This window comes from Mandrillus leucophaeus, unplaced genomic scaffold (assembly GCF_000951045.1).
Source record: "Mandrillus leucophaeus isolate KB7577 unplaced genomic scaffold, Mleu.le_1.0 Scaffold279, whole genome shotgun sequence".
Taxonomy (NCBI): domain Eukaryota; kingdom Metazoa; phylum Chordata; class Mammalia; order Primates; family Cercopithecidae; genus Mandrillus; species Mandrillus leucophaeus.
The window spans coordinates 1,467,400-1,485,744 of record NW_012102909.1 but is presented as its reverse complement, the minus strand read 5'-3'; the positions used below and the strand labels follow the sequence as shown (position 1 = coordinate 1,485,744).

Genomic DNA, 18,345 nt, shown 5'->3' with positions numbered 1-18,345 from the left:
GAATAATTTTTAACAATATCTTTACACACATAATGGGGGTAATATTTTGAATTTTTTACTGTGCTTTTCTTTTTAGCAACTGCATGGAAAGTGACCCAACACACCCTGGTCAGTCGGAGACATCCATCTGGGAGGAGCCACACTGGAGCAGTGGGGGATTCTGTTTTTCCAGCAGTGATGCAGAAAGGGGGAAAAAGTTAATATTTGAAATTCAAAATATGATTTTGCAGCAAGACAACTGGTTTGGAAGCAAGACTTTGTCAAAGAGAGATTTTCTAAATTCCTTTAGCAGTTAAAGAACCAAACTTGGAGGATTAAGATCACAATATAAGGAGGACATAATTTCCTCTTGTGTCATTTGGTGAAGAAATCCATGCCTTAGGGTAGGCAGTACAGCAGAGGGACAGAAAGCCCTTTGCTATCTGAGGATTATGAAAAGAAAAGAGAGAGGGAGGGACAGATGCTAAGAATGAGGGGTTCATGTTTGGCTCTCCAGGAGCCAATTACCCTACAGACTGTCCCCACATCAAAGTAATTAGACTGTGCAGTGAGGGTGGGCAGAGGAAGGACAAACTGATTTCATTATTGTTTTAATTTGGATGTATTTAACTATAAGCCATAATTTTTTCACATTTATGATTCATTTTTCTTTGTATCAGTTAAGACAAGTTACATAACTTGCAGAACCTGGGGTAAAATGAAAATGCAGTGTCTCTTGTTCAAAACTTATGAAATTCAAGATGGCAAGATGGCCCTTAAACCAAGGGCCAGGCCCTTTGAAATGACAGGCCCTGGGTGACTGACTGAACAGGTCCCATGCCCATGAAGCTGACCCTAGTCTCAATATTCTTGGCCCATTTTATATTCAGTTGCAAATGTTTTCTTAGTCCAGGGGTGGGCAAGCTTTTTCTGTGAAGGGCCAGACAGTAAATATTTCAGGCTCTGGGGGCCATGTGGTCTCCGTGGCAACTACTCAACTCTGCTTTTTGTAGCACAAAAGCAGCTATTGACGGTACATGAACAAAGTGAATGTGGCTGTACTACAATAAAATTTTATTTACAAAAACAGGCTGCAGGCCATAGTTTGCCAACCTATGTCCCAGACAATCACTTTCTTTCAGACTTGTTTTTTTCTAAATTTCTATATTCACTGTCATGTCTTTCTCATGACAAGATAATATACAAATCTGTATTTTTTTTCCTGACAGCTGAAGTTTTGGTGTACTTTGCTATTCATTTCCTGTTATTTATTGCTGATAATGCAGACTGGAAAAATTGTGCCTTGGGAGATATATGGAGGCATTCTTTGTGACCTAATAAATATTTCATGGGCATTTGAAAGGAAAGTTTATTCTCTGTAGGGTATAGGGTTCAAAATATATTTATTAAATCAACCTCATTAATGATGATTTATAGCCCCTATATCCTTGAATGCTTAAGTATTCAGAGATGTCTTTCAGATTCTGCTGAGATATGGTTTTCATCTTCGGCCGTCAAAAAAATTGGAGTTATCATAAACATTTCTCAAATATTGAAGCCCTGTTGCATTCCTAGGATAAATTTTACTTGGTCTTAGGATATTATTCTTTTACTATACTGTTAGTTTTTTTAAAAAATGTATTTAATTTAAAATTTAAAGTTTTTCTTCAGAAGTTGGTGGGAAGTTTTGTGTGTGAAGGTATTATATTTGGTAGGTACAGATATTAGATATATGCTAGCTTCATAAAGTGAATTGAGAAACTTATTTTTTCCTGCTGTCTGTACACTAGTATTGAAATTTTCTGTTCCTTGAAGATGTGACAGAACTTTCTATGAAACCAACTGGTCCAAAATCTAAGGACTCTTTCACAGAAACAAATCCATCTCCTTCAAATACCCAGATTCTACTGGTGAGGGAAAGGCAACATTTGAAAGACTGAGTTTTTTACCTAAAGGGATTTTTAAAAATCACCACAATGGACTATTATCACAACTTGGGTTCAAAATTTATGGATTTCTCTCCCTCCTGCTACCCAGAAGGTGGACTTGGAAGAAAAGAGGAGTTTGGGAGCTAAGAATAAACTGCGTCTTCTTGCATATGTAAATGTAATATGAGTGATTTTTGCTACTATGCATAAAAATTTTACATTTTTCATTTTCTCTGTTGACAATCCATTCTTTCAGTTTTATATTTTGCTACAAAGTCTCACTGATGGCCTTATTATAACTTCTTAACTTTTCTAGAACCATTCCTTCTGTTTCTTTTATGCCATGTCTTTTTCTTAAACATTTTTTCATATATATTTTCCATTTTGATGTCAATATTTTCAGGTAATTTTTTCAGTAACTAAGTAATACAATTTTAAAATGTGTATCATTTTAAAGCCTGGCTAAGGAATTTTAAAATCACATTTCACTCAAGACCTTATAACTATTGAGCTTTTTTTGAACATCTAATGTTGTAGAGTAAAAAAACTAATGCCAGTCTGAATCTCACTTTCTTTTTTGTTGAGCCTATTTTTTTTTCTTTGTTGGAAGAATGTAGACTTTTCTATTCTTACATTTTAAGAAATTATCGAAGATTGTACGAATTGTAGACCATTTTAAAAAACTAATTAGGCTGAGTATTTTACCTAAATCTTCCAAATCTAAAGACTCCAATCTTTCTGCAGCTCAGGAAAATTATCTTCCTTTTATTATTATTTTTTATTGTATCTCTTTCCCCAGAATTTTTATGTGTGTGTGTGTGTGTGTGTGTGTGTGCGTGTGCGTGTGCATACGATATTAGATATCCTGGACCTAGTCTTTGTATTACTTTTCTCTTTTCTCATTATTTTATTTTACTTGAGACAGGGTCTTGCTCTGTTGCCCAGGCTGAAGTGTAGTGGTGTGAACTTGGCTCACTGCAATCTCCGCCTCCTGGGTTCAAGCAATTCTTGTGCCTTAGTCTCCTGAGTAGCTGGGACTGCAGGCACGTGCCACCAAGCCTGGCTAATTATTTTTGTATTTTTAGTAGCGACAGAGGGGTCTCAACATGTTGCCCAGGCTGGTCTCGAACCTCTGACCTCAGGTAATCTGCCCGCCTTGGCTTTCCAAAGTGCTGGGATTACAGGTGTGAGCCACCGCACCTGGCCTCTTTTCTCATAATTTTAATCTCTGTATCCTTTCAGCTTAAGTTCTGAGGAATTTTCTCAAACTGTCCTCTGATGAACTGAATCTATTTTTATTTTTTTTGCAATATTCAGTGTGGTGGTCATTATTTCTAATGGATTTCAATATTCAGAAACAGTGTACTTTTCCCCCAAAGTTTCTTATTTTCAGCTTGTTCCTTTCTCATGACAGACTGCTTTTGTCTGTTGATGCAATATTATTTCAAAATTTATTGAAAATACTATTTAGACATATATTTGCTTAAATTGATTCAATGGTAATTTCCACTTCTTTTGTGTAATAACTATTATATTTTATTTTTTAAAACTTTGATTCACATTTCAGATAATTTCCTGAAGAAAATTATCCCACTCCCCTTTCAAGAAGAATCTATATGTATCTGAAAATGCTTTTTTATTTTTTTCATGTGTAAGTGACATCTTGGCTGGGTATAACATTTTAGTTGATAAATCCATCAAAATTTGTTCATCAAAAATTTTATCCATCATAAAAGATTAATTGTGTCAATCAAAATTCACCATTTTATGTTCAGAGCCTTCGCAGGTACCATATGTTTTCTTCCCACTTCTAAAGTTCTTCTTTTGTCTTTTAAATTAAAGATTTTCACCAGGAAATGTGTAAGTATTAGTGTCTTTTAATGAATAATTAATTGAGATTATCACTTGATGAGCCTACTCAATCTGCATTTTCAAATTTTTCTTAAGTCAGAAGAGTTTTCTTCTATTAAAGCATTGAAATTTTCTTCTAGACTATAGCAATGCAGTTATTTGGTCCTTCGAATAGCTGTTTTTTCCATTCATTATTTATCATTTTATCATTCATCATTTTCTTCTTACTGCATTTTCCTCCTCAAATTATAAGAATTCCTTAAACATGCCTGCATCATTTATTTCATTTTCTGCATTGTCAGTTCTGCTCTTTACCGCTTCTTTGGTGACTTGAAATTTTTCCACATTATTTTATATTTCCTTAACTGTTCTAGGTCCCTAATCTTCTCATTTCGTATTTTATCTCCTGTTTCACAAATTTACTGTTTTATTTAACTTAATTGAAGTCATATGGTGCTACAATTGACTTTTTCTTTTTTCGCTACTGAAAATGCTTTCCATAAATACATTATACTTCTACCTCAGGAATTTTGTTTAATCACTTATCTTAAGGTGCTAAAGTTTTGTAGGCCCTATTTTCATCCTTGAATGTGGAAAGGTATAACTTGGCTTGGCATTTGCTTCCAAAATAACTTACACATACACACACTTGCATCATCTCACACTTATAAACTTCTCAAAGGAATTAATCTGGTGAAAAGGAGTTAGTCTTGATGGCTAAAGTAAGCTCATGTTGTTGTCCATCAGCTAGGGGAGAGTGGGGAATGGAATCAACCCCAGTCATTTCCACAAAGGAACTTCACCTTTGCAAGGTTTGTCTGCTTGTTTTGGACACAGTTACATCATTCCAGCTTGCCATATGTAGGGGCTGTTTTGGCCTGGCCTCTACTTCAGGTTTGCATTGTGCTGTACCTGGTGGCCTCATTCTTGACCCCTAGTACATCTACATAATTAAACACAAAACTCTGCTGTTTCCCTGGAGGCTCACGATCTAGTGGGAGGACTCAGCAGTGCTGGACAGGATCACAGTCATGGAGGTGCCTGGTTTTCATAGGCATCTCTTGTGGCTTGGTTTCCCCGTTGACTCCCACAGAGCAGCTGCCTCTGCATGATGCTGATGCCCGACGGCAACAGGGCTCCAAGGAGATGGTTCTCATCTCTCTCAGGTCCCCACTGGACTGCAAACTCACTTCTAGATCTGGGATTATTCTAGGGGCTCCTCACAGATCTTTCTCTGCATATTTTTTTACAATTTGGCAACAGAGTTGAGAGTAGACCCTGGCTTGACCTCTTTCATACTCAGTCCATCTGCTTTATTTCTAGTGAATTTCTAACGCATGTGTTGCATGTCAGTGTCAACGCTCTTAGTCTCTGGACCTGATGCAGCATCTCCTAGACACTTTCTTTGACTTTTTCTTTTGGGAGATGGGACAGTTTTAGATGACAGAGGGGGAAGGAATGAGGGAGAAGCTAAACATTTATGCTCCAGATCTTTTTCTGAGGTCATAAACTTGCTTTCTCATCTCCTGTTAAGCCTCTTAGCTCATTTTTAGTTTCAGCTCTTATGATGCCCCAAAACAGCACTTTCAAAAGTCACCAATGCCCTTATTTCTGCTAAAGTATATGGCTTTTTTTCAGTTCTCATCTTGCTGGGCCTACTTATAGTATGCCACTTATTGATCAGCAAACTGATATTTGAGTGCCTGGTTGGTCCTTTGGAGTCTATATAAAGATGAATAATTATGACACTTGACATTTACTGAGCACTTACTAAGCAGCAGGCATTGTGCTGGGCACCTTACATTCATTGCCACTTAATAATGACAGCTAGCATTTCCAGTATGGCCACCGCTGTTCTGAGCACAACCTTATGTGACACATACCATTATTATCTCCCTTTTTCCAGGTGAGGAAACTGAGTTCATAGAGAGGTTAAACAGCTTACTCAAGGACATACAGCTAGTATGTGGTAGGGCTGAGATTTGAACCCAAGCGGTCTAGACTTAGAGTCCATGTTGAAGTCCGTGCTTGTCCAAACACTATGCTCATAAAGTCTTTCTGGGTTTAACCCTGTGCTCTTAACCATTAGGCAACACTGCCTCCCCATGGAAGGGTCAGGAAATGTACAATTACAGTTCAAAGTGTTAGGTGCAAAGATAGTGAAAGGTATTAAAGAACTTCCGCTAATTGTTATGGGAATTTGGGAGTGAGGATTCCAGAAAATACTTAAAATTAGAGCACTTAAATGGAAGCAGGAGTGCTGAAATGGCTGCCCATTTTAATGGAACAAAGTGCGCAAGGTGCTTTACCTGTTTGACCTTCAATCCCCTTTCCTTTTGATACTCTTTTACAACAGTTAATAATCAGGATGACCATATAATTTAAAATCCAAACTGAGACATTTTTGAGAGTAAAAGAAGACATTCATAATTATGCTGGGACAACAAGCATAGACCAGGTCTGTCCTGGGCAAATTAGGATGTTTGGTCACTCTGTTAACAATGAGTTTTAACGTTTATTTACGCTTAGTGTTGTCTAATAGCATCTGAAGTTTCATTTTACCTTATATTGTTTATTATTGTGACTGGTGTACAGTTACAATTAGGATTCTTCACTTTTCTGTTATTTGCTATAGAATTCTTATTTGCTATATAATTTCTGCAAACCTGGAATCTGCATTATTTTTAATGTCAAGAGTGGTGGTAGGGGGACTATGATTCTCATCATAGTCCATTTGCAGTCAAGATATTGGGAAAGCCATCTTCCAGGAGGTCCCTACAGGTATTTATTAATTAGGGCTGCATATCATTAAGCATCAGGGGAAAATCAGGTCAGGTCACTGGATGAAACCCCAGAGGACAAACACTAAGGGTTTTTCCTCTCCATCTCTTGAAAATGGACCACTCCACGGCTTGTCATACAATATGAGTTGTTATGGGGGGTTAGAAGATTCTGAATAAGGAAGGAACTTTGAATGAAGAAATAACATAGAAAAGTGATTGTTCTTCTTCTTATTTTTTCTTACCACAGGGAGCCCACAACTAGTAATAGGAGGGGACCATGTACTAGTAATCATCTCAAAGGATAAATGGGCAAGCATCACCTAGTAAAGATGTGTGTGGTGGTAAAGGGCATTACAGCTAAAGGCAAGAGAGGGCAAGGATTAGTTTGGGGAACTATGCAGCACAGTTTTTTGAAAATCAAAAAGATGTGGGATATGGTAAGATATGAAGTTTTGGAAATGCATAGTGACCTGAGCAATAAAGGTCTTGGACACTTTGCTGAAGAGTTTACACTTTATCCTGAAAGAGCTTTGGAGATGTCTAAGGCGTAAGAGGTGAGAGTTAGGGAAGATGGTATCGATATTAGAATTGTGTTCTAAAAAGATCAATTTTAGAATTGATTGTCAAGAATACAAGGTGGGGAGAGGGGTAAAGAAAGGAAGCAAAGAGACCAATTTAGAGAATATTTCACTGGAACTGGGTGAAAATGGTGAATGCCTGAGCTAGGACAATGACAAGGTAGAGAACAAGGTCAACCCGGGAGAGATATGGCAGTGGATATTGTCAGGCTTGAGTGTGAACAACAGATTACCCTCATATCTCTGGCTTAAGTAGCTAGACTTATAGTGCCACCATTCACCAAGACCATACATTGAGGAGGAGATGATTTCAGGGGAAAACATCTGAATGATCACCCCTTCCCCCACATTGAAATTCTGTCCCTCCTTGCCTCACTAATACAATTCTTTGCTGGTTCTCTGACTGTTCTGCTTCTTCTCAGTTCTGTTTAGTGGATTTTCTTCTCTTGCCCAGACAATTCCTGTTAGCAATTCCTTTGGGTTGGACCTTGGCCATCTTCCTCTTCAAACTCCACCTCTTCTTGGCATTTTAAAATCCTGATATTATCTTGATATTATTTATTATCCATACCTGCATTTTCAACTATTACCCTTGGGCTTACAACAGTCAAGTTTTTATTTTCAGCTTCAGGGTATCAAGCCAATTGCCTACTCAACATCTCCACGCACATGCCCTACATGTTCAGACTCAGCATGTCCACACCAACTTCTCTTTCCTTCTGATGCCTGCTCCTTACTGTTGCAACCCTTCCCTCTCCCATTCACTCACAGCCAATGGCTCATCCAATCCTGCTGATCCTTAATACAAAAGAACCCCCAATCTCATTTATTATTTTTTTCCTTCATTCCCACTGCAAACATAGATGATAGATATGTATTTCTAAAACACATACATAAGCTTGACACTTTTGTCCTTAGAAAACTTTAATCTCATAACCTATTCCTGATGGAACAAAATCCAAACTCTTTCCAGATTATTTCCCTGTCACATTCATATCACAAAGAGTATGTGTTAGTTTGCTTTCCTAAATGTTGCCTTTTTCTTTACTTTGTCACCTGACAAAATCCTGATCAACTTGCAAGCTCTAGATTCAAAGTCACCTCCTTCCTCTCATCTCAACCAAAAGTAAATTATTTCACTGTTTCCCCATCTCTTCTACAAAACTATGAGCTCCTTAAGAACTGGTACTTGTTTTAGGCATTTTGTGATTCCAGAAGTCTAGCACAGCTTGATAAATATTGAATTGATACATTCCTTATCCTAGCCAGGCAGTCCTGCTTGGAATCTATGGAGGTATCTTTTGTTAGAGGACCATATTTTCTTTCTCCAGGGGTAATTGCTAACACCACCACCACCATGACCACTGCCATCATCATCATTATCATCATCATCACCTCCACCTCCACCATCATCACCATATCACCATCACTGTCATCACTACCACCACCATCACTATCATCACTACTACCATTATCATTATCACTATCACTGTCACCACCACCACCATCACCATTATCCTTATCACCATCACCATCATCATCTTCATCACAACTGTCAACATCACCATAATCACCACTATCACTCTCACCATCACCACCATCACCATCATCCTTATCATCACGTCCACCTCCACCACCATAACCATCACCATCACCATCTATCGTCTCAGCACTCATGTGCCAAATGATTAAAGGTTTTAATCTTTACCACACTTTTGTGAGACAGACATTTTAATGCCTATTTGATTAACAATACTGAAGTTCAGAGAGGCTAAATAATTTTCCCAAGGTCACAATGCTTGGTGAAGCGTTGAGCTGATATTTAAAGCTGCTGATGCCTGATTCCAAAGTTGGCCTTCTTAAGCCCTGTGTTAAGCATTCCCGTGAGGCACATTTCATGTAGGGACACTTACGAGAAAGGAAGCAAAGGAGTGTCCTGGCTAGTAAATATCATGGCTTAAATGTATATGTACACACAGCAGGACCTGGCAACACCGAAGGGCAAAACATGGCCTCTCAGTGACCTTTGCTCTTCTGCCTTCATATTGTATGTGGCTTCTTCTGCCACCATCCAAAATAAGAGCACTGCCTGTAGCCCAGCTACAAGGTGTGTGCTGCCTCAGCTATATCCTCACCATAAAGCCATAAGCATGAGCCATCATTATGGGGCAGCTTTTCTTGTCTCTCTGTTCAGTCTTACGACTCACTGAGGGAGGGACCTGAATCAGAATCAACTGAGAAGCTTTTCCAGAATACACATGTCCTCCTCAACCCTCTGAAGTAGTGATCTGGCCCTTGGTTGAGAACCACTAGTTTAGTATATTCATTCCCAAGGTCTACAATTTCCACTGGAGGTCTTATCATGGAAGCCTCCCAATTTCTTCCTTCAGATAAATGCCCAGATGTGGTTCTTGGGTGCTTGGAATCAACATCAATGGCATGCCCTGCTCTGCTCTGCCTTCTTTCAGTCAGGAGTTCTCAACCAAGGTAGTACCAACCTTAGAAATAAGTAGAGAGCTGTCATGTATTGGGCATCGCAATGAACAGAAAGGCTAATGGTATTTAGAAAGCAAGGAGGAGGAAAGATAAAGCAACCTACAGTCCATTACACTGTAGTGAATGGAAACACTGTCCCATCAAAAATGCCAGCAGCACCCTCATTGAGAAGCACAAGTCGGAGCCCAGATACTCTTGATTCAAACTCAGAATCAGCCCCTGCAGTGTACAGGCATCCTCTGAGCTCTGCTGCTGCAGTGGTCTGTGTTCCATGGGCTGCTGTCTTTCCCCAGCCTTTCAAATTCCCTCATATTCCATAACCTATGGAAAAAGAGAGTTTTGTCTTTCAAATATATTCATGTAACACTTAGGTGGCAGGAGAGCATGTCTAATCTCCATTTCCACTTTCCATTTAATCTAATTTAATCACCCGCCCACCTCACTGAATGTTTCACCTAAAGTATGGGGAGAATGTGGAAGGGAGGAAAAGAGAAGGAGCTACCATTGCCTCTTGGGCACATTTGAAACATCACGTCTGACAGTAATTCTAGGTTGGTGAATGCTGTATATCCAAGACATGGCTCAAAACTGACCTTTCTCCAGAAGTCTTATCTCTTTATTCTCTCTCAATGGCTACTTCTTTCTTGCTTATTCAAGCCAAAGCAAATTGTAATTATAGGTTTTCAGTAGAAGCTTTTATTGTCCACCCATATCTGGCTTTTCCTTCCATCTAGGCACATGGAGGATTATTCTTCAAGTCTTTTTCCATAGAGTGAGGCTATCTGACCAGTTCTGACCAATGGGCTGTGAGTAGAAGGACACACATCACTGCTGGCTGGAGCATTTCATGGCCAGCCAGACATCATCTAGCATTCTCGTCCCTCGCAGCCCTGATGGTGGCAGGAGGTATCAGGAAGCAGTCTCCACCAGCCTGGCTCCCAGAACCATCACCATAAGAAGAGCCCTGCTGACTCCTATCAGACATGTAGTATATGCAGAGAATAAAACTTTGTTGTTTCGTGTGACTGAGATTCAGGGGTTATTTGTTACCACAGCATAACCTGACCTACCTTGATTGATTCAATGTTCTTTTGCATATTTAGATTTTTTTTTTTTTTTTTATCTTTGTGCATAGATCATAAGTCAGAGGGGCTTGGGTTTGAGGCTTAGTTTCACCACTCAGAGTGACCTTGGGTAACCTCTCTAAACCTCGGTCTCCTCATGTGTGCAATAGTAATGACTGTACAGACCTTCTGGAGGTTATAAACACTAAACAAGGTCATACAGGCAAAGTGTTTACTATAGTGTCTGGCAGGTAGCAAGGGCTCAGTAAATGTTACTTCTTATTTCTTTTTGATCTAAAATTGACTTTACTTGGCCTCTTTCCCAAATCCTCATTGAAGTCTTTAGCTTTGGCTGCCTGGAGTCCTTCTAACACTTTTCTCCATAAAAACCTGATAGCCTGGGACTTCTTTCTGTTTATTTTGCATTCCTTGCACCTCCCATGGCAGGACATTGCTTGCAGTAGGCGTTGTTTTATCCACGCCTGTATTGGAATACACGCTTGTGATCAAAACTGAGTACGTCATCTATGCCAAATGAACGGAAGAAATCTGCTGAGTCAAATTGGAGAAATCTAATTAGTTTTTCCGTATGAATCTGACGTGTCTGAAAAACATGTCAACAAATGTTCAAATATTCTCTTTGTCTTTTATTGCAGAGTAATCAGTGGGAGAGGCGAGATCCAGTCTCTTGGCCGCATACCAAACACAGACACGCGTTCTAAATCAGCATAGAGCAAATCCCATTTGCATTTATATTACAGCCAAGTCTCCCTAATTGATCCCAGAATTTGTTTCTGGACCATGAGGAGTCCTTTAGCATTTGGACACAATTACAGGTTATCTTGGGACAGGTGCCTTCCTCCAACGCTCCTTGACACTGAGTTTAACCAGGTCTCCACAGCTAAATAAAGCAGAGGTAGTTACTTGGCTGACCCACACAGAAACACAAAACAAAACAAAACAGTTTTGCCATATTTATTTTTATTTTTGACCCATATGCCAAACCATCCAGTTTGCAGGCAGTCCTACCAACTATTGCCTGGCCTGAAAGGCCCTCTCCAAATGTGGAACTTAATTGGAGGAGCATTTAAAACCAAGCATTAAGTCCACCTCAGTACAAAAATAATAATAATAAAAGAAATTCCTGGTCCCAATAACCATTTTTCTGATGCCCTTTAAAATTATTATTTTAAAAGATAGTGTGGCAATTCCTCAAAGACCTAAAGACAAAAATATCATTGGACCCACCAATCCCATTACTGGGTATACACCCAAAATAATATAAATTGTTCTATTATAAAGACACATGTATGCATATGTTTACTGCAGCATTATTCACAATAGCAAAGGCATGAAATCAACCTGAATGTCCATTAATGATAGACTGGACAAAGAAAATGTGGTACATATACACTATGGCATTCTATGCAGCTATAAAGAAGGAGATGATGTCCTTTGCAGGAACAAAGATGGAGCCGGAGGCCATTATCCTTAGAAAACTAATGCATGAACATAAAACCAAATACCACATGTTCTCACTTATAAGTGGGTGCTAAATGATGAGAACACAGGGACACACAGAGGTGGGGCCTATCGGAGGGTGGAAAGTGAAAGGAGGGAGAAGTTCAGGAAAAATAACTAATGGGTACTAGGTTTAATACCTGGGTGATGAAATAATCTGTACAACAAAACTGCATGACATATTCTTATGTAATTTTTTTTTTAAAAATCTTTTAAGTTCAGGGGTACATATGCAGAATGTGCAGGTTTGTATGTACCCCTGAACTTAAAAGTTGAGAAAAAGAAATTAGAGTCTGACATGAGAAAAGAGGAGATAAAGTTGTTATTTGCAGATTATATGATTATATGTCCAGAAAACCCAAGAGAATCAACTAGGAAATTATTTGAAACAGTAAAATAATTCACAACAAAATCAACACAGATAGTTGTACTCTTTATATGTCTAAGAGAAAATAAGTTAAAAATTAAAATGGAAGAAAATTTCCCATTACAATAACCAAAATGATCAAATACTTAGGAATGAAATTAACAATAAATATACAAGGTTTATGTGAATTAAAATCCAAAAGCATATAAAATATCTTGTAACATCTTCAAGGTGCCTTCTATTAAACTCTTTGCTTTCCTTATTCAGAGTCAATTTTGCAGACACTAAGCCATCTTCCAATGTATTTCTGAAAATAAGCTACATCTGTGTGTTTTAGCATATTTACAGACTTCGTTTCCCTTTTCCATCAGATTCAGTCTGAACAAATTACTAATTTATCATAATCAAATGTCCTGAACACACCTTAAAGTCTGACTCATTAAATAACCCTCCAGATCTCTGGAGCATTTCTCTGGATTGCAGGTAGTTGGAGTTCCTGATACTTTCCATCAACTACAGCTGATTTAACAGCAGAGCAGTAGCTCCTCAGTTAAGTAACCTTAATCACCTTATGCACCATGATTTACTGAAACTCTGATGCAGGGATTTTGCATTCCTGGAATCTACCCAGTTCCTCTAGTTGAATTGTCATGTGCTTCTCATTATGGCCCAATTGTACAGAGAAGATGAGTGGAAAGAGCTGGTCTGGGAGTCAAGGGCAGATACTGTCCTGGCTCTGTCGTGATCTAATCCTAGGTCCTTGGGCAAGTCACTTAACCCAGTGGACCGAACAAAGGTTTTCTTATCTTCAAATTAGGGACAGTCGTGCTTGCTCTACCTAACAAACAAGGTTGTCTTTGGGACCCTTGTGAGAGAGCATGAGTCTGCAAGACTCACACAAGTTCCCAATCCAGTATTTCTTTTGTAAGTTAGTAGTTGGGAACTCAGAAGACATTTTCCCAGAAAAAAGCCAATACTATACCTGGTGGTGAAGTTTCCAGTCTAATGCTACAAAAATCTGTCTGATGATCCTGTCCCTGGAGTACAACATATAATAGTGGTCTTGCAAATCAGCACCACCAGGGCATCAACCAGTTGTGGGTGCTGTGGTTGGAACTCTGGGGGAGTGGCAACACGGAGTCCCTTTGTACAGTGGAAGAAAGAGAAAATTGGTGCCGAAGAGAAGGGAAGTGGCAGGCGGAGTCGGAGGTCTTATGGGGAAGGAGCACATGGTGAGCCTGTGGGGGGCCTTTAGACACATATGGATTTATTAGGTGCAGAAAATGAATGACAGGCAGTGGCTTTGGAAAGTCCTATAAATAAAGCTGCTCAGCGTTTACTCCTGCCTTCCAGCCCACTATCTCCACTTCTGCTCTCTTTCCCACATTCTATTTTTGAAGTCTTCAGGGCACACATAACATAGCCAGCCACTTGAGATTCATGATGCAGAATCCACTTTCTCCATTCAAGTGACTAAATAGCTCCATGTAAAATAGGCCAATACGTAATACATAAACATACATGTAATAACAGAGGGTCGGGGGGTGCTGTGAGAGAGGGAAGGTACAGTTATGTCTGTGGGTTGGTCAAATGGGTGCATTCATCTTGGAAGATCCCCCGGAAGACTTAAAAGAGGCTAGCTGCGTCTTTGCTTTTTGTTGAACAGAGCCTTCCAAATCTAACTTTTCAAATCCCTGATTGAATTCCCAGCAATCTACTTTTCCTGACTATAACCAGAAAAGCATGTTTAAGTGAACATGAAATTCCATCAGTATAAAGCCTTGCGCAGCCCAGTCCATCAGCCCAGTCACCAAAGCCACTAATAATGCCCTATTGTGTTACTGTGGTATTTTCTAGGTTATCATTATGAAGTCTTTGCTCCTGGTTGAGAAAACATGACGTTCCATTAAATGTATAATCTGGGTTCCCTCCAGGCCAGAGACGCAGCTTGCTTAAAGCTGAAATGAGCTAAGATTTAATGTCATGGAAAAGAGAACCAGTTGCAGGGGAAAAGGAGTTGCAGGGACTGGGAGAAGAATGGTGGATTCAGTTCCCCATGACCCCTTGGTTTCAGACTATAGACAGTGTCTTGCTAGCCAGAGGATCTAAGAAGCCCAAGGAAAAATGAGTCAGCATTTTTTCACTTTCCACTCTGGCTGTGGTTGGGTGCTGGACAGCACTGTGTGAGGAGGTTCTTTCTAGGACAGAAGATCATGTCTTTGGCGACCACCCAGGGGTCTGTTTGCCACCACTGCCTTTTGGCCCATCCCCCAGCTCTGGGCTCATCAATCTCATAAACTAGTCTGGATCGAGATGGTAAGCTGTTGGTGTGTGCACTAGCGCACCAAGTTCTAGCAAGTTTTTCATTCAGCAGAAAAATATCCTTCTCTTCCAGCAATAGAACAGCTAAAGGAAGTCAGAGGAATCCTCCTGAATGTCTGTAAAGGTCTCCCCACCATTTCTTTTCCTGGAGCATTTTTAGGTCCCCAGGGTGCTTCAAAGAATCCTGTGGTGCACTTAGACATTTACTCCAGGATTAATATAAAAGCAGCAGCATTCTTTATAATAGCAAGGGGCTTGGAAGTCAGCACGCTGGTTAGACTTGATGTGATTTTTAAAACCAATTCAAAATAACTTATTCTTGTTGAATATAAAAGTAATATATGTTCATTACAGAAAAATTAAGAAAAACATGTAAACAAAATTTAAAATTCTACCTGCTAGAGACAAATAGTACTGTCATATTGGTAAATAGAGACATACACATGTATGTGTTTAACTTTTTAAACAGGTGGAATCATAACACGGATGACGTCTTGTAATTGCATTTTCATCTAAAAGTATATAGTATATCAAGAATTACATATTTCTCCTAAAATAGCTTACAAGCTTGTATAACATGCAATGCAGGTTCAATACTATGCATATATCATATCTTAGTAAATCCCCTGCTGTTAGACACATGTAATCCTCAGCTTTTTATTATAAAAAGCACCTCCATAAACATACATGTAGGTACTTCTTTGTGACTATTTGGATTTTTTTCTTTAGGACATGAAATTGCTGGATAGAAAGGTAGACCCCTCATTTTTTAAAAGCATTTGATACATGTTGCCAAATTATCTTCTTGTCTGCTATACACTATGGTAGCCACATGTGGCTATTAAAGTTCAAATTAGTTAAACTTATATAAAATTAAAAATTCACTTCCCTAATCGCACTAGCTACATTTCAAGTGCTCGAGTCACATGTGGCTAGTAGCTACTGTATTGAACTGCACAGATATAGAACTTTTCCATCAACCTAGAAAGTTCTACTGGACAGCGCAAGTCGAGAAAGACTGCACCAATTTACATTTTCCCTAGTAAGATATGACACTGCCTACCTCCCACAAATTGGCCAATACTGAATATTGTAATTTTTTAAAAGTTTTTGTCAACCTAACAAAAATTATATATTTTTTTCATTTCTTTGATTAATAATGACCTTTTTGGTTCATTTATTGACTCTCATATTTTTTTCTCTTGTGAATTATGCATTTAGGCTATTTCCTATTGGGATTTTGCTTTTATTGCTTTTTATATGTGAAAATCAATCTTAAGAGAGTGATTTATGTGGCAATAGTTATTGCAACTTCTTATGTTTTTCATGGCTTATTTTTCATTTATAGAAGTTTAATTTTTAATATATTCAAATCTCTCTTTATTTTCCTTTATGGTTTCTTCCTTGTCATGTTTTAAAAGCTCTAAACCTAAGATTACAGTAATATTCATCTAAATTATCTTCTAGTTCTTTGATCATTACATTCTAAATATTTAGATTTTCAATCTTTCTGAAATATATTTTTGCGTATGGTTTGTAAAGTATAAATCTAACCTTTTTCTTTCTCCATGTTATCAATCACTTGTCCAGGAACCATTTTTTAAAAAAAATTAATGAATCATTATATACTGATTTGAAATTCCACTAAATGTTTACATGTACTTGGATCTACACGTATTTGTCTTTTTAGATTTTCCACTCTATCCACCTATTCTTTGGCCTTTACCATCCTGTTTTTATTAATTTACATTATAATACATTTTAATATTTGGAGAGAGAGTATGGCTTCATTATTCTTTTCCGAAAATGTTTCAGCTCTTTCTACCTTTTTTTTTTTTTTTTTGCTAAGATAAGCCTAGAATAATTTTGTTAAATTCTTATCATCAAACTCTTTCAGAACTTTGACTGAAAAGTTGAATTCAATTTCTAAATTAATTTGGGGAAAACTGGTTATCTCTACAGTATCCATCTCTCTCTAGTATCTCTACAGTTATCCATTCAGAGACATGGGGATTCTGTCCTCCGCTCTTTTTTTTTTCAGATTTTCCTGAATTATCATTCCGAATTGGCTTTTTAAAAAAGCACGAAGGAGGAGCACCTCCGACTGTTTTCAGACACTGTCTCTGAGTCTGTGAGCTGGTCCTCCCAGCCACTAGAAGTAACAAAAGAAATTCCATTCCTTAGCACTGGAGCATATTTTCAGTATCCACCTTCTCATAAATCTGCAGAAAAGAAATCTCACTTTTCATCCAAAGAATCTGGAGTTCAAAACAGCCTTTACGGAAAAATCAAACTCCAGGGGCAACTGCAAAGCACATTTGGTGTCCAGCTAGCCAGCTTATTTTGCAGGACTCTTTTTCCAACTCCTAAATACTTTCCAGTCTGTGAAATCCATCTCCCTACCACTGTAACAGCAAAGCGCCTCTCCTGGCACTGGAGAGCTCACTCAGTTTTAATGAGCACGGATCTTCTGTGAGGGGCTTTTTATCGTTGAAGCTGGTTTTCAGCAGATAGCATGAAGCTTCTTTGGGTAACTGTGGCTTGGCAGACTTATGGGGATTTGGGAAGTGCTTCATTGGTCAGAATTCAGCTCTCCCTTGAGCAAATCCTAAAGCCTAATCACTATCCATTTTTTTTTTTTTTGCAAGGAAACCAGGGCTCCTGCACCTCCCTGGTAGCCCACCAGTCAAACGGTCAAGAGCTTGAATTCACCTACATCTGGGGTTCTCAAGTCGAAGGGGAGGGACATTTGGCAATGACTGGAGGCATTTTTAGTTGTCACCGCTAATACAGAAGGAGTGGGGGGCGGGGGATGTTACTGGCATCCAGTGGGCAGAGGACAAGGATGCTGCTAAACATCCTACAACGCACAGGACAGCCCCCACCACAAAGAATTACCAGGCTTCAGTCTCAGAAGTGCCAAGGTTAAGAAACCCTGCCTTTCAATTTCACTCAGTGCCCGGTGAGAAGTATGCATTATATGATTAGGAGCAAAGATAATGCCTTCCGTGGGACAGCATTTCAAAACAAAACAAAACAAAACAAAAAATGCGACAGTTGGCTTTAAAATGCCCAAGCCTCTAACTTTAGGAGCGCCTGTGCCTGCAAGTTCTGTCTTTGGTAAGCAAGCCTTTCCCATCAACACGGGAGGGAGTCACAGAAACTCAGCAAGACAATAGCAGCCTCCAAGCCCCTTGCATGCTCCTGGGACACAGAAAGCAAGACAGAAAAGTCTGTCCCCTTCCCAGCAAGCGGCGTCGCCTCGGCTGCGAGCTCTGGAGCGGAGGCTGGGAGGAGCGCGCCCCAACAAAGGCGCAGCACCTGTCTCTTATACACATCTAGATGTGTATAAGAGACAGGATGTGGTTGGAACTCTGGGGGAGTGGCAACACGGAGTCCCTTTGTACAGTGGAAGAAAGAGAAAATTGGTGCCCAAGAGAAGGGAAGTGGCAGGCG

The 18,345-nt window shown here is 39.1% G+C and overlaps 1 protein-coding gene across 1 annotated transcript in view; it reads right to left on the bottom strand.

The window, feature by feature from the left end:
• ANTXR1 (anthrax toxin receptor 1) overlaps positions 1-18,345 on the bottom strand; it is a 255,495-nt gene that overhangs the window by 236,436 nt on the left and 714 nt on the right. The window lies entirely within an intron of this gene.